Below are 14,686 nucleotides of genomic sequence, written 5' to 3'. Positions count from 1 at the left end.
ATGCCGATATCCCTGTAATGTTATGTCTTCCGTCCGTCCGATGAAAAGTACTAACCAAACCAACACGAAACAAGCTGATCAGCCCTATAATAACATTATATTTAATCCTTTAATCCACTCCGGTCGAGCGGTAAACAAAACACTTTGAGACCGACATGGCCGAGAAGAAAAGAAAGATTTATCGCTACAAAAGGCGACGTTTGCTGTTTTGAAAATCAGTCTATGCATGGATAGAAGAGGTAGGCCAGGTCGTTAAACGGCTGGGAGATTTCATGAGGTTTGCACGTCAAGCTAGAAAAAGCAAGTGCAGTCTTGACATAATTTATTATATCAATTTATTATCGTAATAGAATAGATAAATAAAGAAGGTGCATCAGGCAGTTAGGAGGCGCTTGGAAGAGAAAAAAAATAATTCAATTTTATTGGTTTCCTTTGTTCAACCCCCCCCCCCCTCCCCTTTTAAATACCCCCCCCCCAAAAAAAAAAAACAAACAAAAAAACCAAAAAAAAAAAAACAAAAAAAACAAACAACAACAACAACAAAACTCGCATTTATATAGTCGATTTATACCTACTTATTTGAAGGTCTGACATCCGAGCGCAATTTATAGACTCCATTTAACAATATTTTGCGCATTTCCATTACAACAATGACCCCTTAACAAATTGGGTTACCAGACCTGCAAATAAGTACACGTCGATACTGCTCAAAGCGGTTTGCAGGGGGTCCTCAGTCAACAATGTTTAACATTTAGGACGAGACAAAACGTCTGTAAGGCACTGTTGCAATGTATTTTTATTTCGACACAAACAACGTTGTTAACGTGAGAGAATTTAAGTAAGGACTCAACTACGCGCTGCTTAGAGTGAGACTCAAACTCTCGACCTTTTGGACCAAAGGCGATTGTCATACCACTAGACCACATATCCACGCAATAAATAAATAAATAAATAAATAAATTAAATAAATTAATTAATTAATTAAAACCAGTTGAAAACTAGTTCGGTGTCACATTATAAGATTCTTGAACCCCTGGGTTTGAAGTGTCGAACAAGTTCCCAGTGCTGCTGGGCAACCGTTGAAGCTTCAAAATCCATTTTAAATAAAAACCGGATGCTTGCCAGACGTACATATATTTTCAGGTCTGATAACCGAGCACAATTATGGGTTGATATAATATTGTTGTAATGGATCATTTTTCGCGTTTGTTTGAGAGTATTTCCATTCACCAATGAGACCATAATAATTTGGGTTATCTGACCTGCAAAATGAGTACACGTCGGGTATGATAATGTAGGTCTTTTTTAAAAACTGTTACAAATACCAAGAAAATAATGTATAACAACAACTAGTCAATCAAACGTAGGTCACTCGGCAAAGAAATCCCGGGTCACGACAGGGTGGGTAACTCAATAATAGTATTTAAACTTTAAAAACCCCTCTTTAGTTGATTAATCAATGTAATAAAATCAATCAATTTCAAAAAATCAATAAGGACTATCCTATTTCACGGATGTTAGCTCGGGGTTGATATTGGCACAGTTGTACAGTATTTAAGAAAAACATTTAAAAAACAAGGAAAAGAAGGAGGGGGAGAAGGAAGAGGTGGAAGAGAGGGAGGAGGAGATGGAGGAGTGGGAGCAGGAGGAAGATGAGGAGGAGGAGATGGAGGAGGAGGAGGAAGAGAAGGAAGAGGAGGAGATGGAGGAGGGTGGGAAGGAGGAGGATGAGGAGGTTGTGGTGGTATATCTCTCGTTCTCTTTTTTTATCTCTCGATCAGCCTCTCCATATATGTTCCGAACCAACCAAGCACATTGATGATTTCATTGTTGTAGTGCAAACAAAAACATCGATATTATCAATAACTCACTTTGAACAATTCATTGTTTAAACATAAATACTCTTTGGCTCAAAGACAAAAGAAAACACATTTCAAACGTGAAAACGATCTCTTAATTGATAAAATAAACAAAAAGACTTTAATGACGAATGAAAAGAAATGTTGAATATTACCCGATGTTTTTGTTTGTTCCATTGTGTGTTTCCATAGTGCCTATGTTCTTCCAAGCCTCTCGAAGTCATCATCATCATCATCATCATCATCATCATCATCATCATCATCATCACTATCATCACCATCCTCATAACCACCTGCACTGCCATAATATTTAGCATAGCCATCACTATTATCATCAACTTGTGTTGATTTATATTTTAATGTTTTATCTCTTTTTAGCGCATTCGTGCATTTTCACCAACAACATCAACAACAATAATAATAATGATGATGATGATAATAATAATAATAATAATAATAATAATAATAATAATAATAATAATAATAATAATAATAATAATAATAATAATAACAGAGGAAAAAAAAACAAATTTGTCCGAACCAAGAACACATACATTTTTTAAAAGCATGAATAAACATACAACAGGTGCAAAGCAGTGCAGAACAGTCATTTAATTAATAGGAAATTCAAACCCAATAAACAATATACAATAATTTAAACGAAGATAAACTCGTCTCTCGGTTTATATTGATATCATTCCAAACAACCAGAATACCACGTGTAATATGTACGGTGCTATGAGAAACAATAATATGTGGCTCACATCGTCTTTTGGTGTTTCGTCGGAATGACCGAGATGAAGTCAAAATAACAAGAATTAAGGAATTTAAGTTTTATCAATTAGACCTAGTCTACCTACTTTAAAAAAACAAACACACTCTACAAAGGCGTTAAAAAAAAAAAACCAAAAAAAAAGTTAAGCTTCTAGATTTCGCAATATCCACTAAACGTGCTCAAAGCGCTTTTACAAAGGGTCTCCGACCAACAGCAACACGTAACATTTAGAACTAGACATGACAACTGTTAGACGATATTACAAGTTTTTATTCGGACAGAAACAACGCTGTTAACGATCTGGTACTCATTTTACACCTGAGGACGGTGAGAGAATGTAAGTAAAGAGCCTATTCCAAGGAATCAACTATGCGCCGAGCGAGGCACGAACCTAGGACATTCCGATCCGAAAGCGAGTGTCATACCACTAGATCTAATAGCCCTCCAGGTTGGGGGTTGTAGAAGGGTTATCGCCCGTTCCGTAAAACTCAAATTGTTACAGAAACACAGGTGGACAAATCAAATCCTTTTTTTATAGCTTGGGCGACCGCAGAGTTCCTGCAATTACAGAATTTATAAAGGACAACAGACAAACAGAGAAGTGATACGACATGGAACGAGATTAAAAAAAAAAAAGTTAGCTCAGGATAGAGTCAGGGTGAAAAAGGCAATGATGATGATGATGACAAAATTGTACATCGTCCTTATTGTATATACCGCTTTGAGACTCTGGATTACATAAGAAGTCAAACTATACAGTAATAACAAAGGAATAGAAAATTGTTTGTCATCTTGAATTGATATCATTCCAAACCAGCAGACTGCCACGTGTAATGTGTATAGGATGTTATGAGAAACAATAATATGCGTGCCCGCGTCTGTTTGGTGTTACGTCGGATTGAGCGAGATGAAGAAAATATATTTTGAATTGAGAATGACCAGAATTAGAAAATTTGAGTTTTATTAATTTTAAGAATCATATCACATTTATTTTATAAAAGCGTTTCTTTTTTTTGTTTTTGTTTTTGTTTTTTTTAGGGGGGGGGGGGGCGTGGTTGTTTTGTTGTTGTTGTTTTTTATTTCTTTGTTTTTTTTGGGTTTGTTTTTGTTTTTTTGTGGGTTTTTTTTTTAAATCAAACATTTTTATAAATGAAGCTTAAAATTGAGTGTTGACCATCGGTTCACAACGACATAATACCGTGTTGAGACTGTCGGCTAAATAAAAATTGAAAAAATATACATGTAATTAGAAATGAATAGAAACATGTCTATCATTGTGAATTATTGATAGACCCAATGATTGTAACGGCCAGATCCATGTTATGTGTACATAGGCCACACTATATGTAAAATACATGATGTTATGAAAAGCAATATTTGACATGTTTGATGATGTCGATAAAAGGGCATGGGGGACAAATTGAAAATTGAAATTGAAATCGGAAAACTTGTTTATTGATGCATAATCAATTTTGGCTGCACCATAGAGGTCGTTGATTTGAGAGTTCTTATTTTTTTAAATTTATTTACAAGAGATGCGTCATTTTAATCGATAGATATAGAAAGGACCAGTTTTCTGACCAAAATTGTAATTACGTGTCTTTTTCAGGGTCCGACAAAATTGAATATCTGGCCAATGATGGCCAATCTTTACATTTAGGTGGTTTATTGAGTCGGACGAAAGCGTTTATTTATCTATTTATTTGGGTAATTATTGTTAAGAGCCCAAAACTAAGTTGTTACTTTTCTGGTCAGTTTGAGTTTAAAGGCAATTTTCTTTTTTCAAGTTTACTCCGAAATAAAATTCCAGACTGACCCGATGGACTACGGATGGTCATGAAATGTGGTATGACCATGGACTGAAATGACTTTAAGTCCATGGGTATGACCCAGTTGATAGACCGATGCCAGATGTCTAGTTCTAAACCAGAATTATACAAGGAGTTGTGTCAATGTGATGAAATGCTTCTTTCCTCTCTTATATGGCCGCACTCTTATTTTCACGATTTTCGTTTTGCATACGAAAATGATGCTTGATAAAAATCTCCTTGGCATATGCATCGTCTATTTTTAAAGGACCAAATCACGTTTAAATGAACCAAAAAAATAAAGTGTCTACTTAATGGGAAACAGAAGTCGTGGCGTCACACATTTTTTTCTATTCCGTTTCCAAACTACTTTGAAGTGTGAAACTAGTCCTCAAAAGGACAGACAATGAATAGGTTACATATTGAATCATAATGTGGCATTACTTCTAGTAACAGGATATAATATATACTCAGTGGCGTGGGGCCATTGGATCGAATGGTGCCAGGCACCACACCAATCTTTTAAAAATCATTAACGGCATAATTTAATTAAAAATAAAACTGAGAAATTTTAACTCCACTGTCTTTCGCCAACTCGCCAACCACATACTGCCTTTTTAGTCTCCACTCTATTCAAGATTCCGAATCACGCACTGCGCCGACTCGTGTGTTGGTGACATCACTGCGCGAATTAGTGACTTAATCAACACCGTGGTGCAAAGCAATCCGAGCTCCAGTTAATGCTCTATCCATTAGTATCGCTACAGCTGATGAGTGAGAAACTGGGTCGAATTATTCTATCTTCAAATAGCGGAAAAACCCCTCGACTTGTGCCAGGATCTGAGAGCTCCACCGTTGGACTGGGGGGATGCTCCAATGTTGCACCAGTTACGTAATAATTAGGGTAACTTCGGCCATCCGAAATATTACATTAACTGTCAAAAACACTGATCATTGTCAAGTTTATTTGTAAGCAGCAAAGAAAAACAACATAAAACATAAAATCCCCCTCCCCCCAGCTCTTTTTCACGATTATTGAATAAAGTAATTCTTTGCAACACGAAGCATTGTGGACGAATTTACCAACATTTTTCTTGCTTGTAGTGCCGAGTTGATGGTTACGTGTGTATGAGTGTTTATTTGTGTCTGTCTGTGTGTGTGTGTGTGTGTGTGTGTTTGTGCATGTGTATTTGTGTCAGTCAGAGAAAGAAAGCGAAGATTGTCAACAGTTATATTTTGGTGTGTTTTTTGATTTCTTAAGTACTTAAGTGGAGTGATTTTTTCTTTGTGATGCTTTAAGATCTGAATCTACCTTTTATTTGTGCAATCATTAATCGGATTCCACTGATTTCCTTTATTTGAGATACAATTTGAAATTTTGTTTTGTTAAACAATGAATTGCAATGAATCAAGTTGACTCTTTACTTCACCGACCGTTTGGGAGATCGACACTAGATGACAAATTAAAAGGCTAGTTCCTCACCAACCAACTGATTTTGAATTAACACAGGTGTGGAAATCTCGAAAACGCTCTTTTTCAGTAACATGGTATGACAGACATGTATGGCTCACAGTTAGTTTAGAGAAAAAAACGTTTCTTTTGTTTTTATTGTCTACTTTTTACAGATACAACAAACACTGACAAATAATGGACATCTATAGGCTATAGTGACCTTAACCATTTCCATCGTATTTCTTGACCTCCTGAACGTTGTTTTAGCACCCTTAAAAGAGTGAAAAATTTCTTGCGAAATTCAATGAAACAGGAGCGGTTAAATTCGTTAATGATTCTGTCAATTCACAAAGCTGAAATAAATGCCATTCCAGATTTCAATAAACAAATTATAAAAAGATTTGCAGAGATGAAACATCGCCGTGCAGATTTTCTTTACAAGTACTAAAAGTAAGTAATTTCTGTCATAGGTTGTTTTTTTTTCTCTTTTGATTTACCTTTATCACATATTGATTGCATTATCTACCAAATCCAATCCTTTAAATGGTTGACAAATAATAATTACAAATACCTTTTCACACGGGACTTGTATCTCAGTGTTGTGGCTTGTTTTCATAAATTATTTATTTTTGTGAGTTTTGTACACTCGTAGAAACCATCGACCCTCCCCCCTACCTTCCAAAAAAGAGAGTTTTTAACATGTTCTCTCTCCTCTTAATCTTGTTCACTGTTTAAGAATTTTTTTCTTCTTCTAATCATGGCACCACCATATGCCGTCAATACGCCACGCCGCTGTATATACTTATTCTTATGATAAAGGGACGTAAAAATGGATGATCTTTATTGACGACCAGCATTTATTTAGGCTAAAAAAAAAAGATGGCATCACTCGAAAACCAGATGATCAGTTGCACAATATATGCATCCAGTCCTCCGAGGACTAGTTTCACACTTCCAATGAGATTGTAACCAGTATTTCGACGTCCTCTTGTTTTGTATGTTATAGGTTACTGTATCGACTGAGCAATCAAACGCCATTCGTTCCTTAGAGTCAAGTAACTTTAATTGTATTTTGTATACCTACTGTGGTTTTTACAGACACTTACAAATGGACTGACTTGAAGGCAGTCCGGGCAATGCAGGGCTATTATGATTATAACATTGGCTTTCCCTACACTTCATGATAATCCTTATACCCTGACTTGTTCACTTAATCCATTACACCCTAACATAGTTCTTATCCTCGGAAATATTTGAGACAATTTTATTAGCTAAGTACAGCTAGCAATGAAAAATGGAACTGCACACAGTTTGGAGTTAGTCTAAATAAAAAAACATGGGATTTTATATTTTGCACGTCATCCACTAAGCTGCAGTACTAAGGAAAACCCCGTACTTAAAGTTTTAATTAGAAAACGCGTCCTTCAAATATCGATCAATTTGACTGACCCTAATCTTGGCAAAAACTCTAAAACCTGGGACATCGTGGTCTTCCTTGAATTCCCAAGTTTGAATTTTTTGTCAAGATGAGAGTCATTGTAATCGATCGATATGTGAAGGACGAGTTTTCTGGCAGTAGTGGTAGTAGTAGTAGTAGTAGTTGTAGTAGTAGTAGTAGTAGTAGTAGTAGTAGTAGTAGTAGTTAGTAGTAGTGTAGTAGTAGTAGTGTGTAGTAGTAGTAGTATAGTAGTAGTAGTAGTAGTAGTAGTGTAGTAGTAGTAGTAGTAGTAGTAGTAGTAGTAGTAGTAGTAGTAGTAGTAGTAGTAGTAGTAGTATAGTAGTAGTAGTAGTAGTAGTAGTAGTAGTGTAGTAGTATGTAGTAGTAGTTAGTAGTAGTAGTAGTAGTAGTAGTAGTATAGTAGTAGTAGTAGTAGTAGTAGTAGTAGTAGTAGTAGTAGTAGTAGTAGTAGTAGTAGTGTAGTAGTAGTAGTAGTAGTAGTAGTAGTAGTAGTAGTAGTAGTAGTAGTAGTAGTAGTAGTAGTAGTAGTAGTAGTAGTAGTAGTAGTAGTAGTAGTATGTAGTAGTATGTAGTAGTAGTAGTAGTAGTAGTTAGTAGTAGTAGTAGTATAGTATAGTAGTAGTAGTAGTAGTAGTAGTAGTAGTAGTAGTAGTAGTAGTAGATAGTAGTAGTAGTAGTAGTAGTAGTAGTAGTAGTAGTAGTAGTAGTAGTAGTAGTAGTATAGTATAGTAGTAGTAGTAGTAGTAGTAGTAGTAGTAGTAGTAGTAGTAGTAGTAGAAGTAGTAGTAGTAGTAGTAGTGTCGATGGTAGAAGTAGTGACAATAGAAATAGTTGTTGTCAATGTATTAGTATTTAAAAAGACAAACCAAGAGAAAACATGGACAAAAAATAAGATGTGTCAAAACGGTATTATATCATTTTGATGCTGGAGACATTGAATTAATAGTCAAAACCGTGCATAAAGCCAACATATATAATGTTACAAAACACTAGGCAGGGCAACACTCGTTTTGGGTTACCCCGTTATCAAAAAACACGATTAATGAAACACTAAAAAGACCAATGAGAGATTTGAGAACGACGTTGTTAAGGGGGAATTAACAAAACCATCTTCACGTCTCTCAATCGTCTTTAGTATTCATCGTGTTGTGTTGATAACGGGGAAACTCGAAACGTTTATATTATCTCTCTTCGTTGATTACACTGAAACGTCCATTTAATTTCCTATTGTTATTGACTTGAATTGTAACAAAATCTTCACGGTGAAGTCGACAATATACGACAGGTGTAGATACAGTTGATTGAAACAAAACCTAAGAAATACACAAAACATCCGTTTTACGTAAATTGTTGTTTAGATAATGAAAATAAATGCAAAAATCACTCGATAAAGTTAATCTCCAACATAAATTCACATCCTGAGGCTATGTGGTCTATAGGTAGGACACTCGCCTTCGGACCGGAAGATCCAAGGTTCGAATCCCGCTTTGAGCAGCGCATTGTTGAGTCCTTGTAAAAAAAAATTCTCTCACCAACCTCATGTGTAAAATGAGTGCCTGGCCGTTGTCTCTGTCGGAAAAAAATTGTTATATCGCCTAACAGACGTCATGTTTCGTCCTATATGTTAAGTGTTGCTGTTGGCTAGGGACCTTTTGTAAAGCGCTTTGAGCATGCTAAGTGGATAATGCACTATATAAAAGCTCAAGTTTATAAAACATCTATTTACATACTCACGTGTTACAGAATCATGATACACATAACATACGTATAAATATCGACACACATAAAACCAATAGAAATAGATAACATTGTTTTTGTACATTTATTAATTCTCAATGAATATCTACTTGCACACGTATTTTTACTGCTGAACTATTCCACTAAGATCCTCTTTTCTGGAGAAATTCATTACAACTAAAAATACAAATGTATCTACATTGTTGCAAATTTGATAACCCAAATTGTTATGGTCTCATTGTTGGAACGGAAATACTCTCAAACCAATGTAAAATATTGTCCATCACAACAATGTTAAATTAAGCCCATAACTGCGTTCAGTTATCAGACTTCGAAATATATAGTGTTCGTAAGTACATTGTATTTTTGTCTTTAATTATGTTTTGCTAAATTGGCTTTTTTCTTTTCAAAAACAAAACCGGAACCATAATTGGACCATGAGTGGGTATATTGAGTGAATGTAAGGAGTGCCAACATTATAAATATATTTCTCTAAAACTGCAGGCCAGCCACAGAGTCACACGATCGCTGAAAATAAACACACGTTGTACACCTGTAGACCTAAATTAATTGGATTTAGTAGCAGGCGAGAAAGGAGAAAGGCTTTCCTTTCTTTCCTGACATTAATGATCGGCTTTAATCACTGGGATATCCGAAATCTTTGATTGAATTTGACGCTGCCCACTAGAAAAGACACAGTAACAAGGTATGACTGGCTCGCTTCACTGAGCAGCAAGCGGGTAACTGGCCATGCAAGGATGGCGCTACATAGATCGTTATACAGAATTCTTAATGAACTGGCGGTTGAGAACAACGGACGTATATTGCAGCGTTGTCGGCGAAATACAGCATTAACATCAATTTTTTATGAAAGGGGGTTTAGAGGGTAGAAAGTGCTAATGGATCAATTTTGTGTTAAGTTTTCTATTGTATCCTGTGCACAATGAATTTTGACGAGACCACAGATATTGAACACAAAGACTAAACATTCTTGTTTGTTCATATATCTACAAGTAGACAGAATGTCGAAATATCAAAAATTTATTGGGAATGAGTAAAACATCACGATGAAGAATGTGACCGAAAAACTGGTGCAAAAATTGTAAGAATGCATTTCAGACTTGATTATAATCTGAAAGGGAGTCTGAGACAATTCGAAATGGGTTAATAGCTACGGTCGACGTGAACATATTTACAGGTCTGATAATCGGACGAAATTATGGGCTCGTTTTAACATTCTTGTAACGGACAATATTTTGTGTTGGTTTGAGAGTATTTCCATTACAACAATGTGACCGTAGCAATCTGGATGATCAGACCTGCAAATAAGTACACGTCTTTTCGGTTTCTCATAAGAGCAATGCCCATACAAATGAAATTAATAAAATCAACTTAAAAATATATATTTTTAAAAATTAATTTTTGAAAATGAAAGAAAAAGAAAAACAACCTATAAAAACCAAAAGAATATACAAAACAAAACAAACATTTAAAAAAACAACAAAAAACAAAAACAGCGACAACAAAAAACAAAGGCATAAACCAATTTGCTTGGTTTGGCTCTAAAAGAAACATACAATTCTTTTAAAGATTACTTAACTACCTATACATGCAGATATTTGCAACGTAATAATGAGCTTTCATAGTTTGAAATTGTTGTGATGTAGTTTCCATTACTTTAAGATGACCATAACATTTTGGGTTATCAGACCCATAAATAAGTACACGTCCCTTGCCATTTATAAGAATATATAAACCTACGGGCTTTGAAACTTCCATTAACGTTCATGAGGTGTCCCCTTAAAAAAAATTTCATTATTATTATTATTATTATTATTATTATTATTATTATTATCATCATTATCATCATCATCATCATCATCATCATCATCATCATCATCATCATCATCATCATCATCATCATCATCATCATCATCATCATCATCATTATTATTGTTATTTTGTTGTTATCTCTACAAAGCCTCAATGACATTTCATAAGCCTCACTATAATCGCCAAGGAAGTTAAACTCTGAACGTAAAAAAAAAAAGAAAAAACAAAAAGAAATTAAATAGAAAACGGAAAGAAACAAAACGAAACGGAAAAAGAAAACATAATATCCCATAGTTAGAAGACAAGGAAAAAAAAGAAAGAAACAACATCTAAGAAAATAGAAAAAAAAAAAGATCTTCAAAACTGAAACCGTGCGTCTTATGCAATAAATCGAGGGACGTGCACGACAAACAGCGAAGACCGTGATCAAACAACGGGATACACCGAAGAACTTTGAATGAGATTAAAAACGAAACAAAAATAAATAAATAAATAAAATAAAAATAAAAACAAAGCGATCCCCGCGTCTTCCTTCATTCTGGGTTCATAAATTACATGCACACAGATCATAAACCCCTCAAATTACAGATCACATTTCGTCCAATGAGGATCAGCTATAATAATGATAATAATAATAATAATAATAATAATAATAATAATAATAATAATAATAATAATAATAATAATAATAATAATAATAATAATAATAATAATAATAATAATCCAGATACAAATATTATCAACATGCCTTCGTGTGTGTGTGTGTGTGTGTGTGTGTGTGTGTATGTAAGTATGTATTTGTATCTATATGTGTGTCGTAATTAATTGCCTTACAAGTCTGTAAATCAACTGTCATCTTTGGGTAATGTCACACTGACATCCGTACCTATATAAGTCCTGACGTGACAAAACCAGTCATTTAATTCAAGATACGCGATAATTTTTTTTAGAAACCTGCTTTATCGCAATAAGTTTTTACTGTCGTACTCTCGAAAAAGACGTATTTAAAATTTTGGACAGAAAACCCGTCCTTCAAATATTGACGGTTTAAAGGTAAAGGCTTAAAACAGTCAAGCCTGGGATTGCCGCCTAATTTCATATTTCAGGTCGTTTTAATTTTTAAGCGACTTTCCGGCAACTTAACTGGTGCAACCCGACATTAATACTGATACGAGGCGACGTGTATTTATTTGTGGGTCTGACAAGCCAAATTATTTTGGGCTCGTTGTTATAATGGAACTACTTTCAAACCAACGCAAAATATAGTCCATTACAACAATGTTAAATCAAGCCCACACTTGTGTTAGGTTATCAGGCCTGCTAATATGTGAATATTGTTATGAGTTGATGGATCACACATACACTGTCCACATATGTTACAGTGAATGACATAATCAGTCGGATGGTGAAAAGGTTTGAACTGAAATAATGCCAAGTTTAGTTAGATCAATTTTCTAAAATAAAAAATGAGTTCTTGTCATACATGATTAAATCAACCCTTTTTGTACACCTTTGGGAAATTTTCACTTCTAAATATTTTTTTCAACTAGTTAAGTTGAAAAAGTATGAAATTTGGGAAAAGTTGCTGGATACCTTTCCCATACATCTGACAATAACTTCATGAAATTCACCAGAGTTACTTCAAATAAAGATTTAAATGCTCTGGTAAGCATATTCTTTCAGAAAATGCAACAAGATTTTTTTTAAAAATGCAAATCCAAAATTTTCACCTTCCGACTGATTATGTCATGCACTGACACATATTAGCCCATTTAAAATTATAAACCCAGAACCGTGACGCAGGCCATTGCTACGGAAATGAACACATACAAGATCACTGTTTATGAAACATTAAAAGTTTGGTCTCTGGTAATCCATGTACTCTGCGAACGACATAACAGTCCATAACTGCCCGCTGCTGTGTTTATCCCTTATCTACCGGCGTGCCTTAAGCCCGAATCACGCTTCCAGTCCGAACGGCCGGTTTTCATCGAATCAGCCGAACTGCTGGTAGACTGGAATGTGTGTATGCGAATGCGAGTCGGCAGGCGAAAATTAAAGTTTGGGTTGTGCCAGTTTAACTAAGACTTGACATGCAACCGAAGATGCCCCCCCCCCTCCTTTGATATTTAACCCCCCCCCCCCCCCCAACAAAAAAAAAAAACACAAAACAACAACCCCCCCCCAAAAAAAAACAACAAAAAAACAAACAAAACCAAACAAATAATAAATAAATAAATATCTATTTTGAAACAATATATAGTGAAATGAATAAATAAATAAAAAAGTGGATGAATAAATAGATAGCATAAAATAAATATATTTATTTACCACTTTTAATCAATCAGTATCACATATATTTACAATATCCGTTACCACATCAGAACAGGTAGGTCGATCATAACAGAGTCATATGTATAAAGTGTCTTACCCAAGGACACAACACCGGAGCCAGAATTTTGCGACTATTCGTGCAACGCAATATCCATGAAATGTGCTCAAGACACTTTAACCTTAAAGAGGTCCCAAACCAATAACAATACTTAATATGTTGGACGAGGCATAAATCTTATAAAGCGCTATAACGATTTTTTTCCTTTAATTTTCATTTTGGTGGGAATAGGGGGAGATAATGCAAATATCGGCCTGGTACTTATTTTACACCCGAGTTTCAGTGAGAGAATGTCAGTATAAAAATCAGTCCAAGGACTCAACTTTGCCGCCGCCCCAGAACGGAGGGACTTGAACCTGGCTCCTACGGGTCCGAATGCAAGAGTCACATCACTAGACCAAAGTTCATTGATAATCTCCACTCCACTCTGTCGTACTATATAATTAAAAAAACTCCCAGAGAACACGTTTTAAATACGCTGGCCAGAAATCTCGTCCGTCAAATATCGATCGATTAAAATGAGTCTCAATTCTTAAACTGGGATTTCCTTGAAGGCTGCTTTGAAGTCCTATCTTTGATAATTTTTCTGCCAAGATGAGGCTCACTTTAATACGTATATCGATATATTTGAAGGACGAGGTTTCTAGCCAAATTTTACAAAAACGTGGTTTTCCAGAGTACGACAGCGCTGATACAAGAATCGTCCCGTCCCTTCCACGGAGAAATCAGAAATCCGCTTACCGATTATTGGTCTGTTCTACATTCCACACTTACGCCCATTGTCGGTACGAATATTATTATTATAAGATAATAAATAAATAGGGGATAATTTGGAAAGATGGATGGGGGGCCGTGACACACGAGTACAATGACAGTGGATACACACAGGTCATTAATAACAGCCATTGGAAAATCGATTGTCAGAGTGAAAGGTGACAGTGACAATGAAGAAAGGAAAGTTTGACCCCTGGACAGGTCGTGAACTGGGGGTCCCGATAGCGGCTATGTGGTCTTGTGGTATGACACTCGCTTTCGGATCGGAAGGCCCTGGATCCGAGCCTTACTCGGCGCATAGTTGAGTCCTTAGAAAAAGCTCTTTACTCACATTCTCTCACCGTGCTCAGGTGTGAAATGAGTACCTGGCTGTTAACAGCGTTGTCTCTGTCGGAAAAAATGTAATATCGCCTGGCAGGCGTCATGCCTCGTTCTATATACGTGTTGCTGTTGGCCAGGGACCCTTTGAGCACGTTTAGTGGATATTGCGCTTTATAAATGCTCACTCTCTCTACTTTTTTTTTTTTACATTTATAGCTCAAAATGGTAGAACACCCGCAAAGCGATCTCTGGTGAATTTCAGATTATTTTCAGAC

The 14,686-nt window shown here is 35.5% G+C and overlaps 1 protein-coding gene across 8 annotated transcripts in view; it reads right to left on the bottom strand.

The window, feature by feature from the left end:
- The window catches only part of LOC144967597 (uncharacterized), a 21,588-nt gene extending 21,299 nt beyond the window's left edge, over positions 1-289 (bottom strand). The window contains exon 1 of one of the 8 annotated variants that reach the window (XM_078905064.1): positions 56-289. The gene's annotated coding sequence lies outside the window, so the exon portion shown is untranslated. The other 7 variants (XM_078905070.1, XM_078905066.1, XM_078905065.1 and 4 more) reach the window with 7 other exon arrangements.
- Positions 290-14,686: the final 14,397 nt, after the last annotated feature.

This window comes from Berghia stephanieae, chromosome 3, assembly GCF_034508935.2.
Source record: "Berghia stephanieae isolate SIO BIC M18660-M18661 chromosome 3, UCSD_Bste_1.3, whole genome shotgun sequence".
NCBI classification, from domain to species: Eukaryota; Metazoa; Mollusca; class Gastropoda; order Nudibranchia; family Aeolidiidae; genus Berghia; species Berghia stephanieae.
The sequence above is the reverse complement of the archived record's forward strand: the minus strand, read 5'-3'. Positions and strand labels throughout refer to the sequence as shown.